The 17,305-nt window shown below is 35.5% G+C and overlaps 2 pseudogenes across 1 annotated transcript; both read left to right on the top strand.

The window, feature by feature from the left end:
• The first annotated feature begins 1,582 nt into the window (after window positions 1–1,582).
• Window positions 1,583–2,977, top strand: LOC143585781 (protein VAPYRIN-LIKE-like; annotated as a pseudogene).
• On the top strand, window positions 2,977–12,590 carry LOC143585780 (serine/threonine-protein phosphatase BSL1-like; annotated as a pseudogene). The gene is made up of 22 exons (XR_013144599.1): window positions 2,977–3,116; window positions 4,117–4,184; window positions 4,287–4,347; window positions 4,978–5,056; window positions 5,136–5,215; window positions 5,313–5,407; window positions 5,511–5,610; window positions 6,184–6,253; window positions 6,416–6,517; window positions 6,603–6,684; window positions 6,757–6,927; window positions 7,536–7,695; window positions 7,806–8,001; window positions 8,087–8,254; window positions 10,733–10,971; window positions 11,056–11,140; window positions 11,232–11,330; window positions 11,469–11,668; window positions 11,736–11,811; window positions 11,887–12,022; window positions 12,098–12,237; window positions 12,328–12,590. The product of XR_013144599.1 is annotated as a serine/threonine-protein phosphatase BSL1-like (transcript).
• The last annotated feature ends 4,715 nt before the right edge of the window (window positions 12,591–17,305 follow it).

Below are 17,305 nucleotides of genomic sequence, written 5' to 3'. Positions count from 1 at the left end.
TTTGGGTATTATAATACTAAAATCATTATTATATTCTTAATAATGATATATTATTATACAATGTTCATATAATACAAATTAACTTGTCTCAACTAGAGGTGCACAAATCGGGTTCAAATGGAAAACCCGAACCGGTTCCAAACCGGTTTTTTCACACCGGGTTGTAAAATGGCACCGGTTCCAATCAAGAACCGGTTCGGTTCCCGACCCGAACCGATGCCCAGATATGCGAACTTTTAAGAACCGGGTAGGGTATGAACCGGAACCGGTTTTTACGTAAAAACCGGTTCCACCGGTTTTTTTTGAAATTTAAATATTAGAGCCGTCAGGAACCAGTTCCAACGGCTATATAGCCGTTTTTGACCGTTGGAACCGGTTTTTTAACTATAAATAGGTTATTTTCTTACTATAAATAGCAAGGTTTGTTTGTTTACTTGTTAAACCACTTCCAAAACTATAAAACACACTCCAAACCACAATTAACCTTAAACCGACAACAAATGGCAACCAATGATGACGTTGTTATGGTGATCGAAACAACAAGATGCCCCGATGTTTGGGTTCATTACGATTTGTGTCTCATGACCGACTCACATGAGTTGGCACGTTGCAAATATTGCTCGAAGTTTCTTAAAGCAGGGTCCAACTCGACATTACGAAAACATACGAATAAGTATTGTCGAGAGAAAAGAAGATTGGAAGCTAAAAAAACGGAAGTGGGAGAGTCGTCCGGCTCTACAACCCAAAAATAAGTATTCCCGGATTAAAACGACGGACTTTGTTTTTTATGTTTTAGTTGTTATGTTTAGTATCGTTTATGTTTTAATAATGTTTGTAATAGTTAGTTTTTAAATAAATAAAATGTTCGTCGTTATTAAAAAAGTAACAAAAATTAATCATGAGTAACAAAAGTAATTATAATAAAACAAATCAAAACTAAATATATAGGTTTGGGCATCAAAAACCGGTTCCAACGGCTATATTACCGTTGGAACCGGTTCCAACGGATCTATTGTCTCAAAAACCGGTTCCAACGGCTATATTACCGTTGGAACCGGTTCCAACGGCTAGTTAGACTTTTGTTTGACCCTTCAAAAAAAACCCGTCGGAACCGGTTTTTCCGGGTACGAACCGAACCGGTTCCAATTAAGAACCGGGTTGGAACTGGTACTGACATACAAATAGGAGAACCGGGTACGATTTTCGGGTACAAAAATATCCAAACCGGGTATTGTTCCAACCGGGTTGGAACTGGAACCGGTTCCGGTTCGGTTCCACCAGTTAGGTTCCGGAACCGGTTTTTTTGTGCACGTCTAGTCTCAACTTCCAAAACTTTCCGTGGGCTCACTCTTTTCTAGTACCTTCCCGGAGCCCAAACCCCTTTTAAAATTGTCACATTATCATCCTTAATCCATTTTCCATACAAGTAATCTTGTGTTCAATCATAAATATTAGATATAACCAATTCCTAAGCAATATACTTAAATCATTGAACATATTTCAACATTTTCATTCATTCAAATAGCTTATTTTGGTCGGGTCAAACAAGTCATGTTACAATTGCTCACCACCTTCCAACCATCTTCATTCTTTATAATTCACATCACAATCTATAACTTTAATCAATTCAAATACCACATAAAATAATAACCATATACACAACAAACAATCTCCATCTTCACCTCCATTGTTCTTATTCAAAACCTTCACAAATGGACAGACTAGTAACCTCAGACGTCAAAGAACTCAACCTACTATTCACCGCCGCCAAAAAATGCTCCACAACTTTCAGGCTAACCAACCTCATGCACACCATGTCCATAGCCATCTCATTAACCACAACAAAACCATCAATATTATCATTCACTCAATCTTATTCAATCATCCCACCACTCGGGACCGGATCCTTCACCTTAATATTATCCAAACCATCCGATCACCCCCGATATCAACCCCGCAAGACACGGTTCTTGTCCGGTCAACCATGCTGCCTACAGGCTAAGCCAGCCAAGAAGAACTCCGAAAACTGTTTTCTAAACCCGGTCCACATATATTTAAAGATGTAACGATCCCGATCTCGCTTGTTGGGCCTCGGGTGGTTGAATTTTTGATATATTATACCGGTTCCAAGACGTTAGAGACCGCATTTTCGTTGTCAAAGGCAATCTCGTGGTGTGATGTGTCCGAATTGACTTCGTTGTTGGTCTCGGCTGCGAGTTTTGGGAATAGTTATGTTGTTTCGGCTTTGCTGGACGCGGGTGCGGATGTTGGGGTTCGTGGGCCGGATGGGGAGTCGGTGATATCGTTGGCGATTGGTTCGGGGAGTATTGATACGGTTCGGATCTTGGTTGAGTCGGATTGTGTGATTGATTATGAACATGATAGGTTTTTGCATGATGCAGCTTGTGTAAATAGGGTGGATATTATGGAGGTTTTATGCATGGGTTATTTGGATCTTGATGTGAATTTGGTCAACGGTCATGGTCAAACACCTCTTCATGTTGGGGCAACTTATGGTTTTGTTGAAGTGATTGAGTTCTTGATTATGTTGGGGTGTGACGCTGATGTGGCGGATTACAATGGGTGGACCCAGCTTCATTGTGCCGCGGTTAATGGGCATGTTGAAGCGGTCGATTTGTTGTTAAATACATGTAACTATGTGAAATACGCGGTTAATAATGAAGGGAAGACCGCATTTGATCTTGCGGTTGAAAATGGGCATACGGGTGTATACGATATGTTACATTTGGGGGATGTTTTGCATCGGGCTGCGAGGAAAGGGGACGTTGACGAGATGAAAAGGTGTATATCGGAAGGCGCGTTGGTGAATGGGAGGGATCAGAATGGGTGGACCCCGTTGCATAAATGCGCGTTTAAGGGTTATATTGAAGGTGTGAAGCTTTTACTAAACCATGGTGGTTCGGTTGATGTGGGTGGATGGTGTGAAGCTTTTACTAAACCATGGTGGTTCGGTTGATGTGGGTGGATGGTAGTGGGTACACGGCTCTTCATCGGGCGGTAGAAGGTGGACATGCTGAGGTGGCAATGATGTTGATCGGTCATGGTGCAAAGGCGAACATGAAATCTCTTGTGGGTTGTTTAGATTCTTTTAAAAAGTGTAACATCATCATAAGATAAAAAGTGCTTCATTCACGAGTCGAAATGTTTTGTATTCAAGAGGTTTCATTAGATTGTATCTATGTATAGTTTAGGGCCGTGTGTCACGTACTCGTGTATAACATACACGATTAATGAAATAGATTACCCAGATCGTACGAAATATGTATGATTTCTTCAACGTGTTTCGTTAAGGAACGTATAAGTTCATATAATACTAAGTTTTATTATAGTTATTGTGAAAAAAAAAAACTTTTAAAATTTTGGTTGGGGTTACAACTGGCTACAAATTGCGTGGTTTCAATGTACAAATATACTGATATACACCACATTCTTAGAATTGTTAGAAATGAATAGCCACACTAATCACGTTCAACAATAAGGGTCTGTAGCATATACGTCGCACCAGCAAGTTCTTTTAGATATGGCCGGCCATGAGACATTACAAAACGTACAAGATGTACCATAGCTAACTATACTAACAAGTATACACCACTAGCATACACCTTTTGAACATGTAAATCATTACACAATTAGGCTTAAAACCTTTTCTTTTTAACGAACAAAAAAATTTCTTAACCATCAAATATTATAGCAAGTTAATAGTCAAACCAGACACATTATATAACCGCCCGATGGTATTTAAATCAATTACAATAATAACAAAAATACAACACCACCAACCCCGAGCCGAACAAGCCTGATATCACTACATGTTAAAAGACTGTCACTTCTCCCATGTCATTGCCACCGTTTTTGATCTAATCTGAACCTATAAATGACCCAAAGCTTTGATTCTTTCCACCATATCAAGGACGTAAACAAGTAAAGGTGAACGGGCTCGGCCGAACCCGTACAAAACTTTTAGTGTTATATATTCGTGTATTTCAACATCGCACCCATATAAATTTTGACATCGAACCTATACCTTTACACCGAACCCTTAAGGACATTGACCCCACATTTTAATTAAAAAGTACTAACTTGTTAATTAAAAAGTACTAACTTCTTATTCGGTGGCGCCACCGCCATTGGCGGTGCTCCGTCCTCTACTGTCTCTGGAATACGTAATTATTTATTCTCTTATTGATTGATGATATATGGAAATAGTGTAATTGGATGCAAATTGACTGATTATTGAATTTGGTTTGGCATTTGTTTGTTTCTAGGGTTAGAAGGTGTGACGAACTCGGTTCATGTGTATGACCTGCTTACCAGGAAATGGACCAGGTTCATTTAACTTTAACCCAACACTAACGTATAATTCAGCAAACTTTTTTGAAGTTCATGTTCGTTTATTAAGAAAATGGGCGTATTCGTGTTCCTTCGTTCGTTCAAAACCTAAACGAATATTCACAAACATAAACGAACATAAGTTAGCATTAATGAATATAACCAAGTGTGTGTGTATAATATTTAAACGAGCCCCTTTTATGCTTATATTATATAGGGTTTGGATCAAATACAAATGTAATTACTCTATAATGTAATTACATAATTACTCTACTTGTATATATAGTTACTCTACTTGATTCTCACAATTAGCACATTAATTTCATTTGTACGTTAACTTTCCCCTATATAATATAAATATAACTACTTATGTATATGTTAAAATTTAAACAAACATAAATAAACGAACTAACAAAATGTCTGTACATGATCGTTCGTTTAATAAAATGAACAATATAGTTTGTACGTGTTCGTTCGTTTGTTAAATAAATGAACATACACGAACTTCCTGCCAAACAGTTCATAAACGTTCGATTTGTTTACAGTCCTATTTACATTACTCTTAATTTTGTTTTCAGTTCTTATGCTTTTATTTGAATTTGAGTGTTAATATGTGAGAATTTCCAGAATTCAACCGGCCTGAGAGCCGCCTTCACCCAGGGCTGCTCATGCAGCGGCTGCTGTGGGAACCATGGTTGTGTTTCAGGTGATTGTAAAGTAGATTTACAGTGAAATGTTTGCAGAAATAAAAATGTTCAGTCTTGATAAGTTTGTGGTGTGGTTAGGGGGGGATAGGTCCTGCTGGACATTCAGCGGATGATCTTTACGTGCTTGATTTGACTAATGACAAATACAAATGGCACAGGTAAATATGCACAGTTGAAATGTGAGCTTTGTATTTGTTTGTTTTTGATCTGTTAATTGTGTTGTTTAATGGTGCATTGATTTTTTGTGGATTGCAGGGTTGTTGTTAGAGGGGAGGGTCCTGACCCTCGTTATGGTCATGTGATGGATTTGGTAGCCCAACGATACCTTGTTTGTGTTACTGGCAATGATGGTGAGTATATGTCTTGCTGCAGCTTCTAATTCTAGAATAGGAAAACAAATTTAAAAAGATAGCTTTTGGAATAACAGTCTACATGTTTTTTTTTCGCTTACAGGAAAGAAAGTGCTTTCAGATGCTTGGGCTTTGGATACTGCTCAAAAACCTTATGCTTGGCAGAGACTGAATCCAGAAGGTGATAAACCTTCTGCTAGAATGTAAGTATTTAATTTACATGTGATTATAGGTAATGTAACTTTTGTAGTGGTTTGTTCAACTTTCAATGACCTTTCTTTGTCTTGCTATTTTGTTAAAACTTCTGAATTTGTGTTAGTCTTTTTTACTTCTACAAGTTCGTATTTCTTTGAGATTACAGTTAAAGAGGGCCGTGGACAATGGTCTTTAGGATGGATTTTTATATTTAGTTTAAAATTTCTTTTGCTGGTAGTTCAATATTGATTCTAGAATGAATGACCTTCCTATGTATATATGTGATGTTAAACGGATTGGTTGTATCAAATCAGATCAACAAGTTTGATATCTGAATTTATATCCATGGTAATTTGACAACCATATTTGTATCTAGCATGTAAACAAATTTAGATACACGCGTATTCATTTCTAGCCATTCAAGAGTCTAAAGTTGATAGTGCATTTGAAAGTTTGTATCAGTTCATCCAAAGTCCATCAGATACTGCAAATACGTATTGATCAAATATTACAATTAGGAACCAACTTAATAATTTTGTTCAAAAAAAGGGCTCACTCAGATGGTATGTTTCAATTTGCAGGTATGCAACTGCTAGTGCCCGCTCAGATGGCATGTTTTTACTTTGTGGTGGAAGAGACAGTTCAGGCACGGTATGTCTATTTTTAGTTGCTTAATCTTATCACTGTTTGTAACTCTACTTATAAATGTATGCAACATTATAGTTTTAGTTTTGAAGTCTATATTAGCATTAAACAATTGTTAAACTATATAGTTTCTTCAATCGATTGGGTCTGAATATATGACATTTGCAGCCACTAGCAGATGCTTATGGATTGCTCATGCATAAGAATGGTCAATGGGAATGGACACTTGCACCAGGAGTTGCACCATCACCAAGGTACCAACATGCATCGGTAAGTAATAAACATTTGATTAGCACATTAAAACCAGTTCATCTTTTACAGTACCTGCTTATAAAATCAATTTATTGGTCATCAGGTGTTTGTTGGTGCTAGATTGCATGTTACAGGAGGGGTTCTTAGGGGAGGACGCACAGTAGATGGTGAAGCAGCTGTTTCAGGTTGGTTTGTAATGAAGTAAATGGTAAATAGATTAAAATGTAGTTAATTTACAACATTATTACATTTTACAGTTTTGGACACTGCTGCTGGTGTTTGGTTAGATAGACATGGTATGGTGACTTCTTCAAGCAACAACAAAACCAGTCAAACTGAAGATCCTTGTCTGGAGCTCATGCAGCGTTGTAGGCATGCTGCTTCAGCTGTTGGCGGCCGCATATATGTCTATGGTGGTCTTAGGGGAGGTATGTTCAATTTCCAAAATTACCCTTTTCCCAGGAAACTAAAGATGTCAATCATGACCCATCCTTCAAAAATTGGATTAATTTGTGCAAAAATAAATTGTATATGGGTTAATTTGGGTCATATTAAATCAGTCAACGGGTCCATTTGGGTCTACTTAAATTAATCAACGGGTCCAAATGGGTTAGCACCACTCATGACCATTGTTTGTCTCCACCACCTCAAACAGCGGCTTGTATTTCACCATCACCGCGCCATCGCCGCCACTAGCTACCATAAGAAAATATAATGGATGAAGTGATGAACCCATTTTGGTACTTTTCTTTAGAATGACATATTTCAACCCGACTCCATTTTGGCCAGAACCCGTCTTGACCTGAACCAAATTGATGTTTTTTAGAATGACCCGTTTTGACCCGAACCAAGTTGATGCTTTTTAAAATGATCCGAACTCATTTTCCTCAAAATTCATATTAAGCCTGAACCTCTTACCTGAACCCGTTTTGACTAGTGACTCAAATCCGCCTGACCCTCCCAGTTTGCCAGGCCGAGAAACTAATCACATACTTGTACTGTTGCATAATATTAGTTTTTACTTGTTGTGTTGCAGATGTGTTGTTAGATGATTTTCTTATCGCCGAGAATTCACCTGATCCTGATACTGATTTTCCTATGTTAATAACATCTGAAACAACCTCGAACAATTTGAGCTCGTTTGGCCCTATGTCCCCTGACAGTAGACCAGCTAGTCCTTCATCTGGTGGCTTAAGGTTAGCCCTGCTTACTAATGAATGGGTTGATTTGTGGTTTCTTTTTTATGTCAAATGGATCAAACAGGTTGAAAGTGCCTGATTGTTATATAATAATATTTTTATTCCAGTATGAACAAAGAATCTATGGAGATGCTGGCCGAAGCATCTGCTGCAGAAGCACAGGCTGCTAATGCTGTTTGGAAAGCTGCACAAGCACAGGCTGCAAATCCAGAACAAATGCCAGTTTCTGATGACTCACAACCTGCAGAAACCAATACAGAGGGTGGTGATACAGAGGGTGATGTTAGACTTCACAGGAGAGCTGTATGTTTTCTTTGCCTTTATTCAATTTTAATTAAAATTCATTTACTTAAATAACCTTAACTCATACCAAATAATATACTTGCAGGTTGTGGTTGCCAAAGAGACTGTAGGAAACCTTGGTGGGTTGATAAGACAGTTATCCTTGGATCAATTTGAAAACGAGAGTAGACGAATAATTCCTTCACAAAATGACATGTCACATCCAATCAAAAAGATCATAAAGCAAAAGTCACGTGGAGGCGTGCATAAAAAGGTAATATATGTTAGACTAATCTTGTCATGACTCTAAAATAGTTCAGGGGAATTTTTGTCTTTCGGTATTATGGGTTAGTTAATTAGTTAAATTCATTGAGTTAGTTAAGAGTTTTATATGGGTTTTATTTAATTGTTTGCCTTTATGTTTATCCAATGGGTTTAGATAATCATGGGTTCATAAAATCTGTTTTTTTGTTAGGATTAGAGTCCAGTGAGGATTGTTTAGCTATAAATAGGGTCATTATCAACAGGAGATTGTAATTGGTAATTGTTATTGAATAAATCATAAGAGTTACAATCAGGAATATATAGACTACAATGGAAAGAGATAACTATGGAAACCAAAGATAACTATGGAAATCAAATCATAACAAACTATGCTAGAATCACGGTTCAATATTCCCCCGCAAGTTCAGGGCGGTCAGCAATCTGTAACTTGGACCGTAAGAAATCAAACTTTTGTGAGGGCAGTGGCTTGGTGAAGATGTCAGCAATTTGTTCCTTTGTTGAGATAAATTTTACGTTAAGATTGCCCTGTGAGACCTGTTCGCGAACAAAATTGTAATCGACTTCCACATGTTTGGTGCGGGCATGAAAAACTGGATTAGCAGTGAGATAAGTAGCACCAAGATTGTCGCACCAAAGAGTGGGAGCTCCACTGTCCAAACCAAGTTCTTGAAGGAGTGATTTTAGCCAAATCAGTTCTGCAACAGTGTCGCCGATGGCTTTATATTCTGATTCAGTTGAAGAGCGAGAGACCGTTTTCTGCTTTTTAGCCGACCAAGAGACAAGATTAGAGCCTAGATAGATGGCAAATCCCCCCGTGGAGCGACGGTCGATAGGGCAGCCTGCCCAATCAGAGTCGGAAAAGGCCCGTAGGTCAGCTTGCCAATGAGAGTCAGAGAAGGCCTATAATCGATACACTGTGTTGTGACGAATCCAAAGGCCCATGTTGATTGTGCCATTCAAGTAGCGTAGTATACGTTTGAAAGCGGACCAGTGATTATCCGTAGGAGCATGCATGAACTGACAAACCCGATTGACAGCAAAAGCAATGTCGGGTCGAGAAAGAGTGGCATATTGAAGAGCTCCGACAATTTGTCTGTAACGAGAAGGGTCATCAAGTAAAGGGCTATCATCAGGAAGGAGCACATGAGAAGTGCTCATGGGAGTGGAAATGGGTTTGCAATCTGTCAAACCGGCACGGTGCAAATTGTCATTAATATACTTTCGTTGTGACAAGACAAGATCCGAATTCTTGTGGATGACCTCTACTCCAAGAAAATAATGCAATTGACCCAAGTCTTTTAGAGCAAAAAGTGAGTCAAGACGCTCAATGATGTTGGAGACGACATTCAAGTCATTCCCCGTGATAATAATATCATCAACATAGACTAGAAGGTAAACAAGTAAGCCCGAGGAGTTAATAATGAACAATGAAGGATCCGTTTTGGACCCATGAAACCCCAGCTGAAGGACTGAAGGACGGTAGACAGTTTGTTGAACCAGGCACGAGGTGCCTGTTTAAGGCCATAAAGGGCTTTATGGAGCAAACAGACATGGTCCGGTTTGTTGGGGTCAATAAAGCCTGGCGGTTGCCGCATGTAAACTGTTTCTTCCAGATTACCATGTAGGAATGCCGTCTGAATATCCAACTGCCGTAAGGGCCACCGGTTTGTAACTGCCAGACGGCACGGGAGGTTTTTCCTTGAATGTGTTGGTATGATTCTTCAGAGACGGTTGAGATAAGGAGAGTTCGAATATGAGCGTCATTCGAAATCCAAGGAGTATAGCTGGGATTGTCCGTTGTAGCCTCGCCAGCTTGTACTTTTTGATCTGGACAGGGGACGGTACCATCAATATAACCAAATAGGTTATGAGATGTGAGAAACGATTCAAGCATGGAGCGCCAGTAGCCGTAATTTGTGGGTTTGAGAGTGAAGGGAAATTTGTGGGTTGTCTTCTCTTGGTGAGAAAAATTAAGAATAGCTGCCATTGAAGCAGAGAATTAGGCCGGAGATTGCGTCGGCTGGAAAATTTGAGGAGAGGTAGATGAATGCCGATTAGGGTTAGGGAAAATTTTAGGAGTTGATTCTGGCTCTGATACCATATCAACAGGAGATTGTAATTGGTAATTGTTATTGAATAATTCATAAGAGTTACAATCAGGAATATATAGACTACAATAGAAAGAGATAACTATGGAAACCAAAGATAACTATGGAAATCAAATCATAACAAACTATGCTAGAATCACGGTTCAATAGTCATCATGTAATGGGTTTGAGTGTGCTTTACATTTTCGGGTTATCAATAATAAAAGATTTGAACAAGTTCGTTCATATGAGCATCTCTTGTGTTTTGTGTTCGATCAAGGGTCTGATTTTCTAACAATATATTAATATTACATGTTCTTTTTAGTTTTGACAAGTAATTTGTTAGAGAAATATTGGAATACTTATATTCAGTTTTGCAGGTCATATCTACTTTGCTTAGACCTAGAAGCTGGAAACCTCCTGCTAACAGGAAGTTTTTCCTTGATTCATATGAAGTAGGAGAGCTTTGTTATGCTGCTGAACAAATCTTTATACACGAGCCGACAGTTCTTCAATTAAAAGCTCCTATAAAAGTTTTTGGTGATCTTCATGGGCAATTTGGTGATCTGATGCGGTTGTTTATTGAATATGGATTTCCTTCTATTGCTGGAGATATATCGTATGTATAAAGTTTAAGTTGCTGAATATTATTTGAAATCTTTCTGTTGGATTTAAGTTGTGATAAATATAAATTCTTGTCCAGGTATATTGATTATTTATTCCTTGGCGATTATGTTGATCGAGGTCAACACAGCTTGGAGACAATTGCTTTGCTTCTTGCTCTAAAGGTATTGTAACTGCCAACTAACAAATTAAAACATATAAACATTGTTTTAATTCTTTATTCGATATGTTTTTTTTCCTTTGTATTGTTTTCAGATTCAGTATCCTGAAAATGTTCACTTGATACGAGGGAATCATGAGGCTGCTGACATTAACGCACTCTTTGGTTTCTGTCTTGAATGCATTGAGAGAATGGTAATTGGTGATTTTATTTACCGTATAGGTGGTACTTGGTAGTTTTGACCCATTTAAGGGTAAACATGTCAAACTGTCAAAGAGTATCATTTCTCTAACGGGCCCCAGTTTTTACTTATGGTTGATGTTAATGCATAGGGGGAGAATGATGGGATCTGGGCATGGACGAGGTTCAACCAACTGTTTAACCATCTTCCACTTGCAGCACTTATTGAAAAAAAGATAATATGTATGCATGGTGGCATAGGGCGGTCAATACATTCAGTTGAGCAAATAGAAAAAACAGAGAGACCCATAACAATGGATACTGGATCTCTTCTTTTAATGGATTTATTATGGCAAGTTTCTTATTTGTTTTACATACTTATTTTAAAAAACTGTTTTTGACATTTTCGTTTTGTACAGGTCGGACCCCACAGAAAACGACAGTGTGGAAGGTTTAAGACCAAATGCTAGAGGACCTGGTCTTGTCACTTTTGGGGTATGAATTCCACTTTCAAGATTTTATCTTCTTAGTGTGTGCTAGATATTCATTACATTTTAACGACTTTTGCAGCCCGACAGAGTAACAGACTTCTGTAAGAGAAATAAACTTCAGTTACTAATAAGAGCACATGAATGTGTAATGGATGGATTTGAAAGATTTGCACAGGGGCAGCTGATTACTCTTTTCTCTGCTACTAACTATTGTGGTAATCTTAATAGTTAATATAGTTATTTTAGACAATTATATAAGTACATATTTGTAATTATGCAACTGAATTCAGGTACTGCAAACAATGCTGGAGCATTGTTAGTGGTCGGTAGAGGACTTGTGATTGTTCCGAAACTGATTCACCCATTGCCTTCTCTACTTCACTCACCAGAAACATCACCAGAACATGTTCAAGATGACACTTGGATGCAGGTAATATTTATGCATAAATTCTTACTGTGTGCGCGTGTTTGTATATATGCGCATTTTTTAATTTTGTTTTATGGGTGTTATCTGTTGTAGGAGCTTAATAATCAAAGACCGCCAACTCCAACCAGGGGGCGGCCCAAGCCTAACCATGACAGGAATTCGCTTGCATATATTTGAGTAGTGACATGATTTGGGGATTTTGGTTAAGTTATGAGGTTGCAGTGATCAAGGTTACAACTTACAAGTGATATTTAGAGTACAAACTTGCAAGATAGAAGTCGCGTATTACAGTGGGCTTGTATTTTTTTGATTTCGATGTACTCATTATAGTAAATCAAAGAGGAAACCTAAAAATATAGACGCAATATTAACGAAAATAACGAAAAGCTTATCCGAACATGTAATTTATTTATTTATTTTTGTTGTGTAGCGTTCAAACCTGTGCTACCAAGCAAACGCGCTGCAATGGGCACCAAAAGAAAGAAAAAATAATTAATGTGTTTGATTAATTGGCTAGGCTAATGTGTGAGTTAAAAAACGATTAAAAAAGGAATACCAAATAAATTTAGAAGAAATAAAATAATTTAATAAATTTGAGTGGAATCAAAGTAGTTTAGAATAGTAATAATAATAATAATAATAATAATAATAATAATAATAATAATAAAAGGGAAAACGTTTTAGAATAGTAACCAAGTTTCAAGTTTGTTTCAATTAAGTCACTCATTTTTTATTTTGTCTTAATCAGATCACTTAACTTTCAGTTTGTCTTAATTAGGTCATTTAAATTTCAATTTGTGTTTTAAAACGAGAGGGACAACTATTATATTATCGTAAGTGATATATTTACAGATAAAAAATTAAAAAAATGTTGGTTTCAATGATGTTTTAGTTATTTATGAACATATAATATGAAGGTAAAAAGATAGTATCATAACATTTATTGAAAGTTGAGTGACCTAATTGAGCTAAAATTGAAAGTTGAGTGGTTTAATTGAGACAAAACTAAAAGTTGAGTGACCTAATTGCACATACAACATCTGATCTGGGTCGGCCCTGCTCGTTGTGGACATTGTTCATAAAAAGGTTTTAACTGATCATTTATCTCTTTGTCACTTGCCGTCTTTTGATTAATTAATGAACATGTGGTATTGATTATGCTGAAGTAATGACATAATAATGATTATCCTTTTGAGTAAGTATTTCAATAAGTCTTGTTATGTTGGAAAGCTCTAGACTTGGGTCATTTATGCATATAATTTGTATGATGTTTATGCAAGTTTGTGGCTTTTAGACAAGGAATGGTTAAAAAGAAATCTTGACTGCTTATGATAAATGCTTGAATATATATCCTTATGTTTTGATTTGAAAATATTGAACATTTGTTATAATTTAGCTTACTTGGTTATGACATTATCTAGGATTGATTGACGTGAATACTTAGAATGTTTAAACTTAGTTTTCAAAGATCATAAATTGAAGGAATGCATTAGTATTTTCTTAAAGTAATTAACTTTTTACGGATAATTTGGTGTTCTTGAATGACATCTAATTTATGTTTCTACGTTTTAGAATAATTATTTCACTTGTGCTTAATTGTATGATTTAAGGTGATTGATTTGTATCATTCATACTAACTTTTTAAAAAGTCATTTGGATGTTAATCTTTAATTAGAAATCATTCTACTTATCAGTTTGTTAACTTGGAACATGTTTATGAAGACAAGTATTAGGGGATAAGTGGATTCCAAATTAAGGTGATAACTTATCTAATTAGTTGCTTAAGTTGGTTGCATTTTATTATTTGTTGACTAATAAAATTATTTTAGAAACTAACACCAACTTTGATTTGATCAGCTAATTATTTACAATGATTTATTATCTTGAGTCATTATTTCTCTCTTTTTTTTAACATCAAAACATAAGAAAAACGGGTAACAAGCTGCGTGGCTATCCATTTTTAATTGTAAAACTCAATCTTTTAAAACTGCATTGACTGATCTTGGAGTCATAGCATTACTATGTATGCATGACCCGTTGAACTCGGCTAAGTAACTCCACAGCTTCAAGCACGAGAAAACCAGAAGTGTTAAAAGCAAAAAAGTACAAATACATGTTGGTTGTCAAGATAAACCTTCTCATGCTTAGTTATCTTGCATTAAGAAACTTTTAAAGCAGCTTGACCGACTACGAAACCACTAATTCTTAAAAAAAAACCATGTTAGATCCACACACACATGCTTTTCTCCTTTCCATCGTGTCCACTTATTGATATACACTATCCAGGTTACCCTTACTATATTACACATGATAGATATACTTGATTTTGTGTGTGGTTTAGTTTAGGATAAAACCCTTTTTAAAACCCAATGTTGTGTGAAAATTACTCGTACCCTCTTCGCACACATCAATAATGAAGATTATTAAACGAAATAAAAAAAACTAATACTAAATAAACATTTTGTAAATTCATACATGTTATATGAAAACAATCAACAATGTATATATAAATCTGAACCTATAAATGATTTATTGAAAGTGAAAATAATCATTTACATTGTTAATTTATATGTTCTTATATTATTATGCAATAATTTGTAATATTTCTTAATCTTCATTTTCGTTTGTTAGTATAGTTTTCATCGTGTTTTCACGTAAATTTCCACATTTGTGTTTTATATTGACATTATATTCACGTGAGTAATAAGTATTAGAACGACAAGTATTAGGTATTACCTTGTCTTATTCATTCATTATAATTACTAATATGAAATGTTACTATTATATAATATTTTAAGATCAAAGTTGTGTTGAACAAACATATAAGTGATGAGTTAAAGCAAAATCTATCATCCTTAATAGAGTATATATGTTGTAGCCTTGCAAAAAGTTTACGGCTTACGCTTGTTCAAAAATAGCTCAGTTTGAAAAAACTCGAATCTAAACAAGCCCGCTAGGCTCGATTACTAACCGAGCCGAGCTCAAGTCAGGGTTAGGTTGACTTGTTGCTAGTTTATATTAATATCTAAATTTTAATATATAATAATAACATACCAAAATAATAAAAAAAATAATGCATATATCATGCCATTCGAACTATAAAACATTTGAAAACAAAAATAACCCATATATTGTTATAAGTTCTCTACTTTATAAATTTTATATTAATTGATGCCAAATATTACATTTTTGTCGTTTGTATATCAACATCAGTAAAATAAATAAATAAATAGAAATTTTAAAAATAAAAAAGTTTAACAAGCTCGACTCGATTACAAGCCTAGCTATTGATTTAACTCTAAAATTTTGTATATATTTTATAATGAGTAATAAATTGAAAAAGAGCATTACGTTATGATAGTAATTGTAAGAGCATAGAGAGGTGGATATGTTATTCTTTATATTTATTTTGGGGTTTAACAACTTCCGTTTAGTAACCGAAAAAGTTTAACAGAGTTAATTGAGTTAATGTTAGAGACGAAAAATGCAAAAATTTGAAACCGCATATCATGATATAACATAAGTTTGAACATGTAGTGAAGTAGTTAAAACTTAAAACAGACAAATTAACGTAGAAAACCGATGTTTCAAAGACTTGTACTTTTAAAACACTTTTGATACTCGAAAGCATCAAGCTAAGACATGTGTAGCATTATATATATTTAATAAAAGGTTAATAATATGAGTCTTCAGTCTTTTCAACTATGGAGGCTACTTGTGGACTAAGTTGTCATTTAGCATTATTTTGATTTTATATAACAAATAATAAATTAACTAATCACATTATAAAACTTAGAATAATATTTAAATATTATAGATGGATCTTGATCTATGATAACGTTTTCTGTATTTAATATAAAATAGAAACTTCTAACGCGTAAGTCGTAACACACATGCTCTACTCTACCCTTAACTCCTACCATGATTCCCGTTTGGTTTAATATGATAGTGGAGAATCTAATGTTGTTTAAGTTATTTATTCATGTACCTAATGATAGTATATTGTTAATATAGTTATCTTACTTGATTAATATAATAAAATGATGAGTTTATACCAATTTTTAGAAGAATAAAACTAGTCCTTCCTTCTATTTGTATCTCTATCTTTTAGTCACGTGTTTTAGACTTGTAGTGTATTCTTAATTTGTCTATTTGGATTCCACATAAACTTTGTATTTTTTTTGTTTTTTAATCTTATCAATGAGTTGTATACCCCAATATATCAATCTTTTGAAGTGTCTAGCGTACGATGCCCCAATATATCAATCCTTGTTGAGAGATTCAAGTGTGTTTAAAGTAGATTTCAGATAATTAGATATCAATACTAGAAGTATTGATTTTGTTGTGTAAGTTGAAAGAAGGAATCGTGTAAGACTATCTCATATAAGAAGAAGAAGAAGAATGAGCTACGAGGTGCTTTATAAGTAAGAGTCAATATGTTTTTTGTTTTTGCTGGTTTTATTATTTCGCGTGATGAAAAAAACTGTTTGAATGGTCCAAATAATTTGAACTTTGCATTCCCATGAAATGCGTACACGAATGTCAAACGTCAGACCAAAATCTAAAATCCTCGAGCTTGTACGGTTTGATTTCACTAGGAAACATAATTTTTTCGAACCAGTATGAATTACAATAATTCCTTTAGGTTTATGTAAAAGACAAATTATTTTTATTAATTACTCTATGTATAGTAAATGATATTATATGATAGAGAAAGTATACATATTTTTTTTAACAATAATCAACTTCCACTTGGTGACACCTAACACGTGTGGATAGATATACAAATCTCAAAGTGTTACTATTAACGACACCCTTAACTTTGTCTAATCCTTAACAAAAAGTAATAGACACGTGCGAGTCAAATTCCTGTTGGCTTCCTTCCATCTAGAAGAAATCCTTGTACACCTTTACCAATTACCAATCACCACCAAGTCGGCCAAATCAACCCCTACCCCACCCCCACTCCTACCCCCCACCCCACACGCTTAAAGTCCATCAATATATACAAACCTTATATATACACATAAACATGTTAAAAGTTCATAGCTTTTCACAAAGTCCAAAAACC

Source organism: Bidens hawaiensis, unplaced genomic scaffold (assembly GCF_021521415.1).
Source record: "Bidens hawaiensis isolate Kalapana, Puna unplaced genomic scaffold, B.hawaiensis_p1.1 tig00034168_1, whole genome shotgun sequence".
Taxonomy (NCBI): domain Eukaryota; kingdom Viridiplantae; phylum Streptophyta; class Magnoliopsida; order Asterales; family Asteraceae; genus Bidens; species Bidens hawaiensis.
This window is presented reverse-complemented; position numbering and strand designations above follow the sequence as displayed.